At 35.9% G+C, this 17,566-nt stretch overlaps 1 protein-coding gene across 5 annotated transcripts in view; it reads right to left on the reverse strand.

The window, feature by feature from the left end:
- The window catches only part of LOC310899262 (teneurin-3-like), a 1,088,357-nt gene that overhangs the window by 488,968 nt on the left and 581,823 nt on the right, over window positions 1-17,566 (reverse strand). For all 5 annotated transcript variants that reach the window (XR_014584113.1, XR_014584114.1, XM_083835486.1 and 2 more), the window contains exon 11: window positions 9,658-9,744. The gene's annotated coding sequence lies outside the window, so the exon portion shown is untranslated. The remainder of the gene's footprint in view (window positions 1-9,657; window positions 9,745-17,566) is intronic.

The following is a 17,566-nucleotide window of genomic DNA, read 5'->3' on the forward strand; positions in this document are numbered from 1 at the left end:
ACCCAAAATGACTTTCCTGACTGAAAACTAGAAATAAAGATAATCTTCAGTATCCAAGTGTCAATGAAATGTAAGTGCCCACCAGATTGCTAGCCCACCCATAGATTATTAATGCACAATTAATCTACTAGGGCAACTGTAGAGTGTCATTTAGTTTCAGAGCCCATAAGTATAAAACAGCAACACACTGTGAAATTAATGGTAACACTTAAAGGTCCCATTGTTATTAATTCATTTGACATTCACTGTAATCACACTGGTCTTTAATGAATTCATTTGGCATGTGAATATTGCATGTACTTTCAAATGCATTCCAGTGCAAATCAGTGTTAATTGATGTCCTGAATTGAAATACTCTCTCTCACTTTCTCTCACTTTTTTTTTTTTTAAAGCCTACCCCACTTTTTGTTAAAGGTCTTTCCTCCAGCACAGTTTATACATGACATACGCAAGCACGAGCTCTTGTAATAATTACTAGTACTATGGATGGCAATATAATGTACAAAAATGACCTAGGGATATATGGTTACAGAAGCTCTGCAGTAACTTCTAAGGCAATAAGCCCTGAACTCCACAGAACTTCAGTAACCTCCTATTGTCAGATAATGGGGAGAATGTCGGTGCTGAATATTTGTATCCAATGAGTATTTTCAGCTTACTGCCCTCCACAAACGGCCTGTGAACATCTCTGGCATATATAAAAAGGGCTGCAGCCATTGGTTGCCATTTTATCCAGTTCAGTTCTACAGCAGACATTGGCTGTATCTAGTGTTGCTCTTCCTGCACATGGTGACTACAGCTGCATGTATTTCTGCAAGTGGAAATTGTCTCCTTCACTTATATATAAGTATTGCTCCCAAGAACTGTGGGGTGCTGAGAAATTCCTCTGTATGTCACACGCAAGCAGTGAATCTGTTTGTAGTGAAGAGATTTAATACGTGGGTGGTACAATTCTGCCTCCAAAGCCTATCTTAGATAAAATACTCTAGATTGGAAAATCCATCATGCCAATAAAATAGTATTTTATAACATATACACACCCTGACTTATTTCCTATATATCTAGTAACAATCTTCAGATGTTCTTATCTCCCAAAAATTTAAGTCCCAGATGGGCCAAAGAAGTCCCTGACATCAAAACCTTTCCTAAGATAAACTGCATATACTTCTGACTGGCTATGTACAGTATCTACAGGGATCTTTCTCATCAGGTCTTTATATTAGAGGAATACAGGACCACAGTCTCCAACATCACACTTACAAGGAATTCAGTACACTTAAAAACAGCACACAAAACAAAAAGATATGCATTTCGGTTGCCTCAGATGTAACTGTTCTTAAAAGTAACATCAACAGCAGTATGTAAATAGCATTCTTGTGTTAGAGTACAGGTAAATTAAATCAAAGCACACAGAATAGAAAAGTACTGAAAAATAACTAAATAGTTTTGATGTGGCCAGTTTTTGGTATTCTTATCATGCTTCCAATGATTTTCAAGAGATGCTATGTTAATGTTTTCTTGAATTCTAGTACTAAATGTATCTCAAGAATCCTCAAAATGAAGAAACCCCCAATTAGTCAATTTTGAGAACATAAGAAACCATTCCAGAGATCCCTGCTTTGGTTGTTCATATCTCAATACCACTGTCTGTTGGTCAACATACTTAAAATACACTTCTGACATTTTCAAATGAAATTTCCCATAATAAATTTCTAATTTTTGTTCTGCATTTTAGGTGAAAGCTAGAGAGTATTACATGCACACAGCACAGTACACAGGATGAAAACCATTTTTGTGGTGCCAACTAACTCAGGGGATGCAGAATATCATAAAAAAAGGAAATCATCTCGTAATTACTTCACAGAAATAGCCTCTACTAGACTCTTGCTGCTGACATGCAAGACTTTTCTGAGATTTGATTGCCAAGGAAGGGCCAATGAATAAAACTATTTTAGGAATGGAGATAGACACATCAATCAGAACCGCAAATCAAGAGAGTCTGGCCATGCAGTACCGATTAAAGTTAATAAGTATTTGCCTTCCTTCACTTTCTTTAACACATTCAGAATGATGAACATACTGTAAATGGAAATGCATGATTGCTGAATCCTCACTTGTCATTAATATCCTGGAGGTAAAGAACATGTCTTGAGGTCCAACTATATGTTACTCTATTTGGCATTACCTTATTTGAACAAGAACTTGAGTTCTTGTCCTCCTTAGTTCAAAACTTTCTGTCTCCTCTAGCCACCATTTCAGTAATGACTTTTGACGAAATAGGCTAATGCTTTCACAAACTAGCACTTCCCCATTGTTAAAGATCCTTCCCCAAAACAAAAAAAATAAAGTGCCTAGTTTTCCCTCGTCATCAAGCAGCAATATATATAATCAAGGTTCTCAGAAACTTTCCATTCACTGGAACAGCCAATTCAAATCTGAAAGGGAGTGCGAGTGGATTTTTTCTTTGACCCTTTGAAAACTGCCTTAATTTGGACACATTACTAGTCTGGGACTTGCAAGTTGCATATGTACACCAGAAACTTGCTGGAGAATTTAGCAGCTAAATCATCCGAAGACTCTGTACAGACCAAGTGTGTCTTAAGCCCATACTGTATGAGCTGGACAGGACCTTCTGTGTGATTGGTTGCTTTTCTAACTAGTTAGAGTTGTTCTAGCACCAGGTGTGAAGGAGAATTGTCTTTGTGGCTCTTAGAGGAGAAAGAAAGCTACAGAAACAGTCTGGCAAACAGAGGAATTAGAAGGAGCCATCTCTGGGTAAACCACACTGTTCCAAGTGGCTGGATCAAGGACCAAAATCCCTAATCCTGCAAGTATCTTCACATTGCTTCCAGACTATACATTGCCAGATGGTAGAATATGTGTAGACTTGTTTGGTGCGCCCTGACCACTGCTATAAATCTACATCTCCTTTGAAACAACCTCCTTTCTTTTCTGTCTAGAACTGGCTTTGCAATCTTACTGCCAGGGTAAATGGCACAACCTTGTAACAGCGTTCAGATGGCTCGGACTCTCTTACGTTGCAAATGATGGATGTTGGTGCAGATGTACATTTGCTGTGCTATTAAGTTTATCTAAAGTTCTTGCCTGACTGACAGGGTAATATTTCTACAATGTAGATGTGAAAAGGATTTGGGATGGAGCAGACGCGTGCTCCAGGCATAATATATGCTACATAAGCACGTATTCAACACATGGGATTCACAGCACTCAGAGAATGAGTAAGAGCTGCGTAATACACAGTTGTGATTTACAAGATTTCTGACTCACTTTGGGCACAAGATGGGTAAACAGTGCTTACTGAAATGATTTCTACAATTTTTTCTGCTCTTTCTTAGTTAAATGAAAGAATGTACATGAAAAAATATGACTTCTCAGAATTTGTGATCAAAATAAAAACTTCCCCAAACATGACATCTGTACAAAATATAAAACCTCACAGATACAGTTATTCACATCATTAAATCAAGCAAATGTAATATTTAAGCAATGCACCATGATCATACTCTCAGCCATTCTCCAAACTGAACTGGAATGATGGCCACAGATTAATGAGATTATAAAATGAATTTAGCAAGCTTATTGCTATCTGAATGTTTATCAGAAACCTCTGAGGTTTTAAGAATTGCATACCTATAGGAGTACACAAAGTATTCTACATTAAAAAAAAAAAAAAAAGGCTTTGATATCTTTGGAGAAAGGTGGATGAAGAAATTGGATTCTTCAATGGCAGAAATATTCCTGGCTCAGCTGTTAGGAAAATCCTGCCATGCATAGACAACATGTTTCAAGTATGATTATGCTCATGAAATTTTTGCTGCACCTTAGCCAGAAAATAGCCATTTGAGGTGTACAAACAGCACAGCACGTGGAGATTCAAATCAGCAAATTCAAAAAAAAAAAAAAAAAAAAAAAAGAAAGAACTATTTTCACCATTAGAGGTACAGTGTTTTTCATTAGAGGTACACTGTATGTCTGTGGAAATACTTTAGTATTTACAAGTTTTCAAACAGAGACAGTAACGGAGCATAAAACTGGTATAAATAGTAAACAACAACAAAACAAAAAACAAACAATCAAAAAAAAACCACACAGATTTTATATAATCAAGTACAGCAACAGTGCTGTCAAGGTTTCTTTCCAATGGAGACCAAATCAACAGTTTCAGATTTCTTCGCAGTTTCATGTTGATTTGAACAGTACAGTATCTTGGCAGTACAAACAACTAGTAGAAGCAATTAGAACACAAATGGAGAGGGAACGTTTCCAAAGTAATGATGAAAATACTGTATCGCCTCTTCAGAAATGAGTTTCCGTGAAGACAGAATCTCCGTATTGTTAAAAGGGACAATTTTCACAAAACACCAAACTATAGTACATACACAGGCTTTGTGACCCACGCTGGGTCATCCAGCTCCTGTCTTACTGCTGCAATATCCTTACTCTCTTCCTAGCTCTAAGGATTTCCATGAGATTTCTGTATCTGCCTTCTCACCTCCCTCCTTTCAAGAAATTTTTTCTCCTCCTTCTCCTTCCTCTCCACAGAGCCTAGTGCACTCTGCATTCCTCTTCCCAAATACCAAAAAAAAAGACAGAGAAATTGCTTTCTGAGAAAACTGGGAGAGCAAAAAAACACAACATATAAGTAAAATAAAAGTATTTCTCTTGTGTAGTCCTATTATGTTTACAAAGAGGGGAAAGCTAGCAAGCCAGAGTAACGTGTTTCTACCCTTAATTAGCATGCATGAGCATCTCCCCTGGCTGGCCAGGCAACTTGCTCGCATGTTGCCGACAGAATGCCTACAGCTGCACCTACTGTTTTCTGCCAGCATGTGCATGGTGTGAATGGGCAGGCAGGCAGGCAGGTGAGCCTTCCTTGCAGCTCCTTGGCCTCCGCAGGACCAGAGCATGTGTGTATATTCTCAGCTGCTAGTAGGAAAACTGGTTTTCAAACTGGGGCTGACCTTAAAGTCTCAGTACCTTTGAATATGGAAACGAACATGTGATGTGTGTAGCAAGTAACCTCGGGATTTGCAAATGTTCTTTAATTTAGAGAATTGCTAATTGTAATGCACAGTTCTGCAACATACAGCTCCTTTCAACAGGAAAAGTGGTTATGTTCGGCCCTTTAATAAAGTAATAATTTCAGAAAAGATCACATTAAGACATGTTAGACTTGTTATTAACTCCTTAAAATTATTGTAGTTGGACACTATTTTTTCTCTTAATAACTGTGGGAGGAGAAATACTGTCTTTTTTTACTATTATACCATGCTGGTTTAAATAATTTGCAAATAGGAGGATTACAGTCTTGAACAGAGAATTAGTAGGAAGGTATATATTCTGCCTCTTAGCTTAATGCAGACTATTGAAATTCAAGTGAGACCAGTATTTTCCATGATTACTGAGTAGAACCTCTTGTTATTTTCAAGGGTTTAACTAGTTTCAACTTAGATAAAAGAAGAGAAAGTTGAGAAGAATGTAAACAGTGATTGCAGTGTTTGTAAAAACTATTACAGCATATTTGGGGAAGAAACCCACTATATTACAGTAACAAGAACGTTATTACACAACTGAAGAAAATCTGATGAAAGAAGTAATATTTTGCATGGAGCTAGGATATTATTGATAAAGACAGTGAATAATAATAAATTACTGTTTTTACACCATGTTTATTAAAAGCATATATAGAATGTGTTTTAATACTGTTCAGGGAGAAATGATTTCAGCAACGTTTTATAACAAAAATAAATTCCTAGGCTTTCATTGTGTGAACCAAAATTCTTCATTAAATTTTAAATAGAAAAATGTCTTTTAAGCCATTAATCCATGATAAGAGCAAAAGTACTGGAAATATATGGAAATATAAAAAGACATATACATATACATGTATATATATCTGGTGGGAATTTGTGGAAAATGAAAAATGTTCAAAAGCAGCTGACTAAGCATAAAGTGTACAGTGAGCTGCTCTGCAATATTTCTACCTTTTTGCTATTATGTGAATTGAAACTTCAAACGTGCTGATTCTGCCTTGGGCAGAAGTGGCACAAATTTAAAATGGAGGGCAAAGAACTCTTAGCACTTGATCACAGTATTTCTGGTGCCACTGAAGTAGAAATTCCATGATCTTGTAGAAAGCTTTACGCTACTTACGTTAACATAATGTTGGGAGAACGTCTGTTATGTTTTAAGGTAGAGAAACTGTTATACTCTCCTTGTCTTTGACTTGCCACATGCAAATAGAAGTGGAAAACTCTTGTATCAGAAAAGAAAATTGCCTAATTATAGATAAAAACTACAACAAGCCATGAATTACATATCCATGTTCTCTTAACCTATCATATCACGTTTCCTTTCATTCTTCTATCACAGTGATGTATACTTTTAGGGAAAGACTGGCAGTAGCAGAAGGGCATGTTAGTTTTATTACAATGTTTGTTATTGTAATGATATTTCATGACAACAAAATGATCCATTTATAAAGGAAAAAATCCTTTCACCAGTCATAGAGCATTACTGTTGAGACTGCAAACAATGTTGTGACATTAAGGGCACTTCGCTTCACAGACAGTAGTAAGATTCTAAGACACAACAAATAAAATTCCAAAACCCTTGTGTAATAATTTTGTGTGTTTCTAAACATGAAGGTCACTGCAGAACAGCCCATTAGAAAACTGCAAAATTGCGGAACTCAAAAAATTATTTTTGCGAAAAAAAAAAAAGAAAACCCCAGTTTAAAATTTGCATACTTCCACTCCATGAAGAGTTTCATATAATAACTGGATTAACATATATTCAAACTCAGTTCAAATGGAAACTAAAGGGAACAATACTGGCATCTTAGTTTCCATATAATCTAAAAGGTTTGAAAATTCACAGAAGTTTATAAAAAGGATCATTTTTCCCCTATTGTTTCTAGAGTATTCTGTTCCTACAGGATCAAGGGTTTGTAAACAAGCTGCATAATACCAAGGAAATTCTCCTGATACACAAATAATATAGGAGGTGCATAGATTACACTGTCTCATGCGTCAGACTTCAGTACAGCTTTGGTGGATGCTCATACCTAGCTGGTAACATTACAGTAGGCTTGGGATGATGTTCTTTTTTATTTGTTTGGTTGATTTGCTTTCATTATATTTTGTATAGAATAGCTGCATGTATTTAGTGACACAAATGTCAGGCCAGTCGCACGGGCATTCATCTGTAGTCAGTCCCCATTCACTCAGCTGCCGGAACAAAAGCAACAGGTGAAGGTCAAGAGCAACTGACACCAGCGAACTCAGGAGTCAGAGTACTCATCTGGAAGGAACACTTATCTATTCAGATCTCTTCTGAACTGGAAGAGGATGAAATTGAATTGGTTTTCCAAAATGTGAGTGAGTACCCTGATGATCAGAACACAGTCAAGAAACCACATTATACTAGAGCGCTTTCCTTTTCCTTACTGTTTTTGTGAATTGCACTTTCCATGGTCGAAAGTATTCCAAAAGAAACAGGGGTATTTTGTTTTAGGTAGAATGCATTGTTTTGTTAGTTTCCAAGCAATTTTTATTCTATTAAAAAGTGCTTCTGTTTCAATACAGATCAATTTTGTATTCATTTTTGTTTTGCATATAAAAGGAGACTGCCTAAGCCACAAACTCTGTCAGGACAACACAACGGTTAAATATTATGTGGTATCACTGTTCTCTTCCTTTCATCTTGCTCTGATTAACCTTTCAAAACCACAGGGCATGCTACCATGGCAGAAATCATAGATAGTCATGGAGAGTCATGCCATGATTCTGGCTTTCTCTGAGGTGGGAAATCACAAACATTTCTTATACTGGTACAAATTACCTTTTTGCTGTATCTAGACAAAAAAATATAATTTCAGATAGATCATATAAATTGAGAAGCATATATTTATTTTTTACTTTTTGTGTCTATTTATGCATTTCATAATGACAGATTTATCTATGTTTTCTAAAAAGAATTTACTGTGTACCCTGACAAAAGAAGACTGTATACTCCATTCCAGTAAACCTCAAGACTGAAGAAAAAAAAAAAGCCTTTAAACAACCCTGTGATTTCTTGTCCTGAAAGCAAGACCATCACTTTGTCTAACAGGTAAAATTAGTCCAAATTTTGAGCACCTTGTGCTAAATAAAATTTATCAACTACCATTATTTCCTAAAAAGACATATCTAGAAGTTAAAAATCATTAGGACAAGGAAATCTTCCAGTAACCTATTTTTCTTGGTAATATTCCTCACATCAGCCTATGGAGCTGTGGGTAATGTAGCTTCTAATCTGGCAGTTCTTGGCAGGACAAAAAAAAAGGCTGAACGTGCAGAGTCTACCGCTGCAACCTGCTAGGCATTGCTCATAATACTATACAATCTTTTCATTACGTTTTAAGTTATGAAAGGGTAAAAGAATGACAGAGTAACAAAAATAACCAGCATGCATGCTGTAATCATGCTATCATCCTAGAAAGAATATGCCAGAGGATTAGTACTGGGAACACAAACTGAGAAAGTATGTTTACAGATGGAACTGATGATTTCTCTCCATGCAGTTAATTCCTAAAAGTTTTACTACATTATTTGGCCTTTTTCAGTGTTTATCACTTTCTTATTATTTTATTTTGCAGTTTTGTGTATCCAAGCAGAGGCACAGTATCTCCTTTCTTTTCCCTGAATTTATTCACATGTAGCACAGTACTACACTACAGCTGGGTTAAATTTCTTCAGATACTGTATTCCTTTTCCTTTCTTTGAAAAAAAAAAAAACAAACAAACAAATGACCTTTTACTTCAAATAGCAAGATGTGAAACTAATCTGCTTGTTACAGTTGTGATTTTGACCTGCCCTATAATCTGCACATTGCCTTCTAACTTTGAGAATGTTTTTGATGATGATGTGTGTCAATCTGTTGTAATGCTAATTCAAGCAAAAGCCAGCTATCAGCTACACCGACTATGGGAAGTGTTCAGTGTGACACTGGGCAGTCTTACTCATAAAATGCTAAAGAGAAGAAGCTCAGCTTCACCTTCAAGGATCATTACTAGGACCAAAACATCTACTTTCCATTCTTGCTTTACTCAATGACTATAGGAAAGTAAATTATTTTTATATATTCTGAAAGTTACTTGCAGACTAAAAGAATAAAGTAGGAGTAGGCATTATTTATTTTTACAGGACATATTGAGGTAGGTTAATACCCATTCTCTTGTGCCTCTGTTTTACTCTTTTTTTTTTTTTTCACTAGCAGTTGAAAAAAGCAGTGAGACAATGATTAAATAACCTTTTTTTCCCTTCTAACTAGAACAGACAAAATAACCGAACAGTGCATCAGCAGATACCTCAGCTCCACAGCTTTTGTATAAAAATCTCACACAGGAAATTAATACTTCTAGACTTAGGAACATGAAATGACATGAAAAGCCATGACCAGTAAAAGAGACAGGTTATAAAACCCCAAGTACCTAGAAGCACATTACAGCTAGGACACCAAAATAAAATTATTTTTTTAAAAAAATATTTGAAATTCAGTAAAATAATTAAAAGTTAAAATGAAACAAAAGGAGCTTTGACAAATTTTACAAGAAAGTACGCTTTTCAGAAATATATAGAAACTGAATTTCATACCAGGACTTTCTTAGCACAATGGCAGCTCCACAGTGACAATGTCCAAACAGAATTGTTAAGAGGTCTTATCATGGAGACATGTAGTTCCTGGAACAGAACAAAAACAGGAATTGTACATCTCTTTGATTGCCAGCCTCATTGCATCTGACTCTCCCTTTGGAAGCATGTACATTCAGGGGAAGCAGTTAGAGAAGTTCTGTGATTCAGATTGCTGCAGACTGCCTGGGGAACCATCTGCATGCCTCAGTGTCATAGCCACTTCATGGCTGTGTTGTCAGTATTAAGTCAATGCTTTATTTATCTTCACTTTATTATTATAAAGCGTGTTGCAGACCATTATGTTGGAAAACAAACAAACAACAAACTAACCAAAACAAACAAAAATATTATTTTATTTGACCATTGTTACCAAATGTTTGAAAAATGTGCTATCTGTAGGGATATGTCTCTCAGCATTCCCACTCTTTATTTTTTTTTTTTATCCCAGAAAACAACATTTTGCAAACTACTACTACTACTTTTTACATACATACAGCAATAGCTCCCATAGCACCACCACTGACTGTGCTAGGCCCTAGTGATGTTGCACCGCATGCACAGAGAACATGAAGGGCTAGCTTCTGATCTCGTTACCTTCACTTTACAATAACAACTACATTATCTCTGTTTACTTCCCCTGTCCCCTAAACACATAGTTATTGGGCAGAACATGCAGTACCAGCAGACATATCCATCCATCCTCTTGTTACAAGATTTGAGAAGAAGAGAAGTGGAAGAACAAGCAGGACTACCGAAGAACAGAGGTGAAAGAACAAGCAGGATTACTGGATCAGTCTCTTAGCTCTGGAAATTCTCCAGTCCCCCAGCAAAAGGCGATTAAAGGCCTCCTCCTAAAAGAACAAAAGAATGCCAAATTTATGGGCCCTTGTTTAAACTTAGTTTGCTCTTAATGTACATGCAATATAGTGTAGTAGAGCTTGCTTGAATTATTTCTTCTGTGTTCCACGCAAAATCAAATGTATGTACAAACAGGCAATAATTCAGGTTGATTAGGCAAATTAAGAATAAAATTGTAACTACTGAAATCCATAATGACCTTCTAGATGATCCTCTAGGGATGTAAGATTGATGGTTCACTAAAAATTTGCACATAAGGAGTACCTACTACATAATACTTTATGCTCACCAGGGGCCAGAAGCAGACACGTGGACAGCAAAAGCTATTATGCCACTGCTGCTCCAGGATGGCTTGCTACTCAGCAGAAGATGGAGGGGTAAACTTACTTGCTAGGGCTCTGAGATACGTGCATAGTGACAGACCGCTGCCACTGAGCTGCTACATATTGTAGTTTGTTCCAATGGCTATACTGCAAGCCAAGAAAGTAATGGCGGATCTGGAGAATACCACAGTCACTTTACAGCTTGGGACTTGGTGTTCATGCTGTACCAAGCAGTGCTAACCAAAGGGGGAGAAATGGGAAGAAAGAAAAACCTACTGCTACTGGTAATTCATTCTTTCTAAACCTGCAGTGGATTGAAAGATTTTACGAACTGGAGAAATATAATAACTGCTTACTACATTGGAGTACTTTGCAAATGAAAGTATCTTTTTCTGTGTATAAAATGGATGTTTACACATTTTCTGTCACATATCCGTACAGTTATGAAAACAAACATACTGCTTTTATAGATAGATCTTTTATTTCAGTTTCAAGAGGACATCTTCAGTATGTAGTCATATGTATTATTTCAAGTTTTAGCAAGGTAGGCAGTCACTTCCAGAAGAGCTAGCTTGGCTGTACCTGAATTCAGGCAGGGTAGGCAATTGCTTTCATTACTGCCTTTTTCTGTTATCTTTTTCAAAGACTGAGAAATTAATTCATCTGTAGGGCTACATGTTCTTTTAAAAAATAGTTCTGATCTTTATATAGTAATGTAATTTAAATTAGTACCTAATTCTCTAAAGTCCACAATTTAGGACAGTGCAGAATCTACTGCAGCAACTAATTAAACACTTACTGTAAGGTTAAGTTTTTCATTAAATCAATAGGCCCCTAGTGTCAGTTACAAAGCCCTAATTACTATGCTGTAAATTTAGATTGAATTTGAATTAAGGACTGATTTCAATCTAACCACAGCATGTAAATATTGTAAATTACCAGAATTACAGTTCAATAAAATTGAATGGATTTCACTTTAGATAAACCAAATGCAAATGAGCCAAAAAAAAAAAAAAAACCAACACCAAAAAACCTGCAGAAATTTCCCAAACATCTGCACAAGAATCATATATATGTAGTATATAGCATAATGCTTTGGGAAAGCAAATGTCAGAACTTCAAAATGCTGCCACCGTTTACTCTAACATGTTTTAAATATTTCATTATCTGTTCCGAAAATGAATAAATTTAATCTCTCCCAAGTGATCAAGTAAAATGACGGCTAATGTGCCCACTTACTGTGTTGCTTTAGTTTGATGACTGTATTGTTGTGCTAAAGCACAGTATGAAATCAGGTTATCAGGTTATAACTGGCAGGGATAAAAAAAAAAAAGCAGTGCTGGGAAACACAAAACAACCCGTTTTCAAGGCATGAATCATGCACTTTGAAGATTCAAAACAAGTGTAAAAATTACAGACAATAGCACTCTAATCAAACAAGTGCAAAACTGAAAATAATTGGAAGTTTGTGGACTTTCATTCAGCTTCAAAGAAGCACTGTATCCACAGGATATTAATAAAATTGGGGAACTGGGTAATATGCTAGGTTACACAGAAAAGGAAAAATCGGAAAATGCCTACATTGAGGTTCACAAATACAATTACTAGGAGCTTTCTACTCACCTGCTTACATTTCTTCTGAAGACAATACTCAAAATAATGCTTGTAGTCTTAACGCATCCTTAAAAAGTTAATTAAAACAATTTCTAATTTTTTGCACTTTATTCTTTATTAAGTCAGTTATCTTAGCAGGACAAACTGAGACAGCAAAATAATACAATTGACTTAAAAATAGAAAATAATATTTATTTAGTACTGCCATGAAAGTTCAGAGGCTGGATAGATTAAGGAAATGAATAGTAATTTTTGTGATTTTTTTCCTGATAAATGAGGAACATAAAATCAAAACCAGAAAAGAATGAAGGGGTAAATAAAAATCCCTCAAAAATAATATCCATTATTCTTATTTATACCAGAAATACAATTATGCCACCTATTCTTTACTGCAATTATGGTTTTGTTTCTTTTTTTCAGAACCCATTTTACGGGGTCTTCGATCTCCTCATGGTTCACAAAGTTAAACAGTGCGAGTGCAGTGTGCAAGCACACGCTGCATGTCTGATAATATACAAGCTGACAGAGCCACTCTTTCTAAAACTCATATTTCCTGTGAATGTTAAAATTGTACCTCAAACCATACAAAAGTGTTTTAATGACTTTGTGTCATCAAGAAAGGTAGTAATACTTCAACTCAGCTTCATCAGCTGAGCACAGTAGCCAAAGGTAGTAAGTAATTCACTATATTCGCCCTATGTCGACATTTCACATTAGGAAAATCAAACCATTCTCTGGCAGTGCTCATCTTACCAGCCTAGTGGAATGTTAAATTACTGACTAACGAAAATGATGTTTCACCCAACTCTGGAGTTTTGCAACTTTTTGCTGCAAAATGTCACAAAGTGGGTAAGAAAAAATGACTCATGTTCCAAATTAGAACATGTGGTATGTTTGTGCTACCTATCGCATGCACAGGGTGTTGCTAAAAGTAGGAAACAGGCAGAATGGAGGAAGGGTACTTGTGTAATGGTCCCTCATGTCTCACACTTAGTCCTTCTCCTAACAGCCTTCTGTCTTCATGTTCTACGCTTACTGCTGGGCAGGAGAAGATACTCCTTTGGGATTCTGCTTCCCTGGATCCCTGACTGTAAAGCCTACCATGCTTACTCTTTATGGCTAGGAGAACCATCTATCTTCACAGGACTCTGCTTGAGCAGCCTGATGAAATGAGTTCAGGAGCAGCTTGTTCACAAGTCTCAGCCTCTTGAGAAAATGTTCTGCCACTCTGCATGGTGAAGAATTTATGATTTTATCTTGTCTTATGGAACAGTGAAAGTAATTCAAAAATTGTATTTTTGGTATTCTTCTTAGGTTATAGCTGTTAGGAATTTCAGTGTTCAGATCTTAAATGGAAAGCTGGCTATTCCACACAGAAGTTTCACCTCATGTCTGTCTAAGGGATATAAGGAACATATAGTAAGTTCAGCAGTCAATGGTTTGGGTTTCTATATGCAGAGTCATCAGGTCACACAGAGCATAGGAAAACATTCTCTCCTAAAATTATGCCTATATATAATACCTGGCAAAATGACTGTCTAATGGAATGCCTGAATTCTCCCTTCCATTCATATTATCGTACAAGTACCCTTGATGTCTGAGTGTCAAATGTCACAATTAGAACTCTAATGGTGTAAATACCATGAAGAGAAAATTTTCTCAGTGACTCTAGAACAGAATCATGGAATTAAAAAAGGGAATCGGTAACAGAATGCATTTTTAACAATGTGAACCCCAGAGCCAGATTTCTGGGTTTCAAAGACTTGGCAAGTTATTTGTAGGATGAGTGACAGAACAGAATCTCAGAATAGTTTAGGTTGGAAGGGATCTCTGAAGTCATCTGGTCAATACCCTACTCAAAGAAGGGTCAACTGCAAAGTTTTAACATGTTCCTGATGGCTTCGATAAACCACTTTGATAAACCTGCTGGTTATGCTGCTGCTAATGCTGCCCGGTACATGGTAAGCCTTCATTGCTACAAGGGTGATAACAAAACAAAACCTTTGTTATCTGAGAAGGTGTGATTAATGGTCATTTATCTAGATGTGGAAAAAATGGACATGTGACAACAGTTTGACCCTGCTTTGTTTCATTTATCAAGCACGTGATTTTAATTAGCAGTGGGAATCAATCCCATAAGTATTTAGTGCAGAAGTCAATTTCTTTTTTACATTAGTTGCTGAAATATCTATTGTGAACAGGTTGTTCATTATTTTGTTCACATTCTATGAAAAAAATCTAGCTACAAATCTGAATCTTCCATGAACAGTGAGTATATAAAGAAATAAACAATCATTACTGAAAATACTGAAAGACAACATGCTTTTAACAGCTTAGGAAGGCTATTTGACAATACCACTGCTTTAAAAAAGAAAAGCAAACAAGCACACATCAGCCTGAGACAAAGTTAGCAATAGAAATACAATTTTTGCAATATATTTTGTAGTAACAGTTACAATGAATTTGAATTAAAATACACTTTAGGATAGGCATTAATTGAGAACACAGGCAACATGCATTGATGTTCTTTTCTGTCAGCTCTGGGTTATCTATGCATTTTAACATCTAGCTTCACTACATGCAAAATCCAGAAAAGAAAAGTGTGCATAAAAATATACAGGGCATTACTTATTTATATGTAAAACCTTTATTCTATTTTGTTATTTTAGATTAAATCTCGTTTCAATTCTATTCTCTCAGGGAAGCGCTAACAGTTTGAGCTCAGCGTGAAAGCCATCAAACACTTGAGCTGAAATTTAGATTGGGCAATTTTGCCTGGTGGAGTAGAAAAGGACATGTGGAATGGCAAGGAACAGAACGGCTTATGGAAAGGCAGATGTTTTAATAACTTGTTGTCTAGTGGGAGCCTCAAATATCTAAATTTAAACACTGCAATGTATTAAAGGGCGTTGCTGTTGGGGAGGGTATATTCCTTTACCATAAGAATCTGTGTATATGTGCATATGTAATACGTGTGAAGATTTTAACACAAAATTTATTCACAATTGAAAACAGAGCTAATCGGAAAATGTTAAAAGAAATAAATGCAGACTGTAAATTTTGGCTCAGTTCTGCTCTGCAATGTACAGCAAGGCAGAGCCTAGGCAATTTTCAGTCTAGAGTTTTGATTTGGACTTGTCTGCCTACATGAGTGGGCTGATTAGATACTTGGGATCTCCTGCCCACTAAGATCTCTTTGTTTCAACATATCAATCTCCTGTTAATTCACACTGGGTTTTAAAGTATATTTATCCTTAAGCACATTGCTGGAAGTATGCAATGAATTTACCCAGGAAAATATCAGAAGAGAAGCTAGAAACCTCCTATGTTAATTTTTTTACAGAACAAAAAAAAAATATCTCAGAGTGTCTGGAAATAGTGAGTTAACTCTAATTCACTCTAGCTGCATAATTTACAATCTGGCAGAATTAAGATGACTAGGGAAGAAAAATTTTATTAATAAGCTAACTTCCCATATGTTCATGAACAACTGGGTCCTATTAAAGAACAATGAAGGCTTTGTCACTTGACTTCTGGAAATTTGACACCACTATTTATATATTGTTTGGTGACACAGAACTACTAATTGATGTCACCTTTCACATTTGTCATCTCAGATGCTGCTCCCATTTTCTAGAAACGAAAGACTGTTTTATTACGAATATAAAAACATGTTAGGTTTATCAAACAAAAATAAGAAACAAGCAATTTTAAAAGATACCTAATAATTAGGACTTCATTTATGGTTTATCAGATGTATGTATGCATTAAATAAATGGAACAGGTGGAAATGTTCCTATAGATATGGTAACAAGTGAAATTTGGGATAATATTTGATGAAATTTAGTGATTTATAGAGTATACTAGAATGATTCTAAAGGTCATTAAGTTGAAGTATTGATTCAGATTTGTAATAGTATTCACTTGTCAGTAATTACTGGATGGAATCAACACAATCTGCATAAATGAAAAACATAAAGTCTTGCTAGCTTTGTGTATCTGCATGCTTTCAGCAACATTTTTCATTCTGTTTTAGGGAGTGCATTGTCAGTTAGTGTTAGTAGGGCCTGCTGGTTAGAGAAGAAATGAAAACTGACTGTGTACGCTTACTGGCATATTGTGACACAGAGATATCATCACTCCTGGATCAGGACATCCTTGAGCTAGACATTATTGGAGACTAAATATAAAAGTAATGGTGTTTTTTTATTTATTTATTATTTATTTTAAACTCCTGTTGAGGTCTTTGGTATAGACAACACAGATACAGTATGACAACCAAGGTGGACCTCAGATCTGGCCATTCATGTTCTTAAAATCCTGTTGTAACAGACACAGTGTATATGAGTTTACACAGAAAAGGACAAAAAGGCAACACTGAGATGGAGCAAAGAAAGTGGGGAAGCCCACAGGAGCTGAAAACAAGTGGCAGAGAGGCACCTCACAGTGAGGTGATACAGGCCTTATGTACCCTTAGTCCATCCTAGAGGATTTATCTTGTTATGCTAGTATGAAATTTGTATAAATTTTGTATTAAAACCAGACCATTCTTATGCCCTTGTTCAAGAGGACAAAGCAAACAAGGTTCTCAAAAGCGCTTTAAAATTTTTATGTAAAATCTTTCTGTAAACAGATCAATCACCGTGTTCCATTGCTTACAATAGAGAAAGCAGCCCAGAATTTTTGCTTGCTTCTGAACAGCACACAGACTGCTGCTGAAAAAAAAAATAAATCACTATCTCAAAGCTTCACTCCTTTTTAAACCCTGTTTTGTTGAATGGGAGTCCTAATGGCAAAATTCATGTAAATCCTCATTTTAGGAAAAGATCTAGCTTTGTCAATCAATTTCTAACAAAACAAATGGAGGAAATCTCTAATAGGTATTTCCCAATAAGAATAATTAAAAGCACCTTAGTTAAGCCAGCTCTGAAATAGTTAGGACTGCATTTGGGACCTGCTTGAATAACATCTGCCCCACTTATCCTCCATTTCAATTCAATATTCGTAGTGCAAGTATTGCCTATATCATCAATGTCAAAAACTAAAAAGTCTTATCTTCAACTTTCATTCCAATG

This window comes from Anser anser, assembly GCF_964211835.1.
Source record: "Anser anser genome assembly, chromosome: 4".
In the NCBI taxonomy this organism is placed as follows: domain Eukaryota; kingdom Metazoa; phylum Chordata; class Aves; order Anseriformes; family Anatidae; genus Anser; species Anser anser.